A 3,862-nucleotide genomic window follows, 5' to 3' on the forward strand; every position below is an offset into this window, starting at 1 on the left:
TAAAGGCACCAGAAGGACACACCGGTCTTCACTTTAGCCATTCCTGTTTCTGCAAGAAGTGACTTTGCTGTACACCTGAAATTAACATAACATTGTTAATCAACTATACTCCAATATAAAATAAAAAGTTTTTTAAAAAAAAGTGACTTTGGCACCACCAGCGACTGTCAGTCTTAACTATGGCCTCAGAAAATTTTGATCAGATGCAAGTGTATTTGCTCCGAGCCATTTCCTAGGGACACAGAGGTCAGACCTAGAGCCCATCATCCCGATAAGAGGCTCCTATGAGCTCAGGACTCAATGCTGAAAGCAGAGTTTGGTGACCGTTTGGAAAGGCATCTTGAGTGAAGAGTGTGTCCTGGCTTGGCCATTGGGAGACTCAAATTCTAAAGCACAGCTCTACTTACAGCCTGTGAGAACTCAACAGGAAAGTGGGAAAGATTTGTCTTTTGTTTTTTAATTCTCAAAACTTAGCCCAGTGTAGGAACTCAATAAAGCAAAGAGCGCGGAAGAGAGAGCCGGGGACAGAGGGAAAAATCTGCTGGCCTCCCTCATGAACTTTCTATGGTGACCCCACAGGGAGAAGTGGGGAAGATGCTTTGTGAACTAAACACTGCTATGTAAGTTCAAAAGTTTTGTGGGATAAAAGTTAGCCTCTAAATGCCACAATTGGAAGTTTAGCAAAAAGCCTGACAGTCTCGTTTTCAGAACTCTTGGCAAGGGTACTTGATGTGAAGGTGCAAAAAACTAGCAGCTGCAGTGCTGCAGTTCTGTCTTCAGCTCCACCATGTTTCCCCGGGCCAAAAACGCACTAAGTTGCCTCTGAGTTCAAAGCATTCAGCAAACAATGGCAAGGCAGAGCCACGGGAAGCAGGCACCTGATTTCCATGACAAATATGGTAACGCTGTATTAGCTAATGGAGCCACTTTCTGTACTGCCGGATGGGCATAAACAGCAACACAAACTGGAATAGAATGGAACCTGTCCCCTGTTGGTAGAGTTGCCCCAAAGGGATGGAGAGATCAGTAATCATCCCCGCTGGTTTAATACCGAATTGTTTCAAAACCAACTCATAACTGATGCCCAGTAAAAGCACTGTGTACCCATTACAATATGGCATGATTGAAGATTTAAAAAATAAAAGTTTGACAGTCTCTTCTGGAAGGATCCACACAGGATTTTCCTGCATGGAACAAGACCCAGTTGACATAGCCCATGTGCTGGGTCATGGCCCCCCTTCTTTGGAACATGAGGGGTTGATTCCCTTGGGGGTCCTGGGGCCAGGCTCTACTGAGAAGTAAACACCTTGGTGGTACCACATGTTCATGGGTCCCCGTTTACACTGTGTCAGGAATAAATGGAGCTGGTGGCACAGGAATGCCATCCAGGATGGGACTGTGACCAGGCGGGAGGGAAGGGGGAGATACGGGCTGGCAGTGGGTTGCGATACCAGGCCAGGGTTACCCACGGCCAACTGCACTCAGGGCTTCAGTGCATCTTTAAAGAGAAACATATTCTTAACCATTTGTTGGGTTTTGGGCAGTACAGTTGGGTAGACAAGAGAACAGGTTCTACAACCAGACTGCCTAAGTTCCAACCGCGGCTTTGTTTCTTTCTATCTCTAAACCTGGATGAGTCTTGTAACTTCTTGATGGACCCGGGGATGATGATAGTATCTACCTTGTCAGCTTGTTGAGAAGGCCCTGGGGCTGGTCACAGCCACAGACCAAGTGTTTGGTAATTATTTGCTCTCCTGGAGACTCCTCCCAGGTGTGCCCAGGTCAAACACTTGAATCAAAATTGAATAATTATGGTAAAAGAGGCATTGGTCAAGCGATAGTCATGTTCACAAACAATGTCTCCTTCAGCCACGTATATCTCAGTCTTTACCACAGCACCATGAGGAAGGAGTATTTTGCTTATCACAGACACGAAAACTGAGGCCATAACTGGTGTTCAAGGTGGCACCGCTGATAAGCACACCAGTCTTGGGTCCACCCAGACCTGCTTCTTGGAAAACAGCACAAGCAAGGGCTGTGTTTGCCAACACAGATCTCATCACCACCAGAAGGATCTGCGCAGACAACATGGTAGTTTCTGAAGGAGACCTGAGTCTGACTTCAGCAGCAGGTAGGAAACAAAAGACAGTTGGTCCTCTGTACCCACAGATACTGTGCTACACCATTTTATATAAGGGACTTGAGCATCCACAGGTTTTGGGATCCTTGGGGGTTCCTGAAACCAATGTCCCACAGACACTGAGGGACAACTATGGTCAGTAGCTGCAGATGGAACATTCTCCCATGATCACAGAGGAAGGTCACAAGGCATGGAAGCTACAGGCAGGGAACTCTGAGGCAGAGGAATTGAAAATGTTGCTCCTAATCTTTAATGAAAGATAAAAGCTGAAAACTCAAAGATCCTCTGTTTAAAAATGCCCTTCAGGGGGCTTCCCTGGTGGCGCAGTGGTTGGGAGTCCGCCTGCCGATGCGGGGGACACGGGTTCGTGTGCCGGTCCGGGAGGATCCCGCGTGCCGCGGAGCGGCTGGGCCCGTGAGCCATGGCCGCTGGGCCTGTGTGTCCGGAGCCTGTGCTCCGTGACGGGAGAGGCCACAGCGGTGGGAGGCCCGCGTACCGCAAAAAAAAAAAAAAAAAAAAAAATGCCCTTCAGGCTTTGCCCAAGTGAATGGGGAAAATATCCAGCTCAAAACCCTAGAAATATCTGGGGATGTCAGATTCTAGCTTTGGCTGAAAACCAGGCAAGGAGGGGTCAGGTCTTTGAAGAAGGTCTGATGAAGTCTCTGAGCTCCAGGCCCACCAGAAGCTATGCCCAGCGAGGCTTCTCTCCCCCGTCCTAGATGAAATCGTCAGAGACGGCCTCTGGAAGTCTGAGGACGGGGAAGCACCATGTAGCAAGGATTCATCCCTAAACCTAACCTGTATTCCTCAACAACTTCCCTGGAGAAGCTCTCTGCCGTGCCAAAGGGAGAAGAGATTTTCATTCCATGTTTTATAGACTTGCTTCCTTGCGGATGCAGGGAATACCACTCTCCTGGCTCCTAACTCTGCTGGATAGGCACAGATGATTATATGCTATAATTTCATTTCTTTGAATAGGAGGAATTTCATTTCTTTGAATAGGAAGAAGATGATCGCCAGTAATGTATATGAAAGTCTTATAACAAACAAAAGTAAAGGGTTATGCAAAAATGTATAAGGAATGATGGTGATCAGGGTTATAAAGATAAATATTAAGCAGCAAAGGGAAGAAAACCTAAATTTTAATGACAGACGAATCATTAATAAACTGTGGCTTATCTATATGATAGAGGTCTAGATGGCCATTAAAAGTCATTTTACAATGAACCTTTTATGATGAAAGAAACTGTTTATGGACTAAGGCTGTGTGAAAATCACATACCACCTGCCTGCAGGTAAGCTAGATGGATAGATGGACGTAGAGACAAAGAGAAGGAAGGGAAAAGGAAGAAAGTTACAATATATAAATAGGATTTACCTCAGAGTGGGTATACCAGTAATGAGCTTTATTTTCTCTTTTACTTTTATTTCTTTCGTTCTACCCTGCCTTGTTCTGAAAGCAATTTAAAGTTGTTTACAGCATACATACAATATAAAATTAAATTTGAGAAAATGTAAGCAGATGAGGAATAAATATAAGAAAGATAAGCTATAGCCAGCAGGGTGGCTGGTATGTGGAATGAATTCTGTGAAGCCCTACACAGTAGACAGAGATCGACCACACATTCACCCCTAAGCCTTCTAGCCACCAACACAGAGAGGGAGACATAGTAGATGATGTGGCTTCTACTTCATTTTGAGGACAAAATGAAGCATTCACAG

The 3,862-nt window shown here is 45.6% G+C and overlaps 1 pseudogene; it reads left to right on the top strand.

The window, feature by feature from the left end:
• Window positions 1-493: 493 nt before the first annotated feature.
• Window positions 494-1,118, top strand: LOC102994446 (cytochrome c oxidase subunit 7B, mitochondrial-like; annotated as a pseudogene).
• The last annotated feature ends 2,744 nt before the right edge of the window (window positions 1,119-3,862 follow it).

Source organism: Physeter macrocephalus, chromosome 12 (genome assembly GCF_002837175.3).
Source record: "Physeter macrocephalus isolate SW-GA chromosome 12, ASM283717v5, whole genome shotgun sequence".
Taxonomy (NCBI): domain Eukaryota; kingdom Metazoa; phylum Chordata; class Mammalia; order Artiodactyla; family Physeteridae; genus Physeter; species Physeter macrocephalus.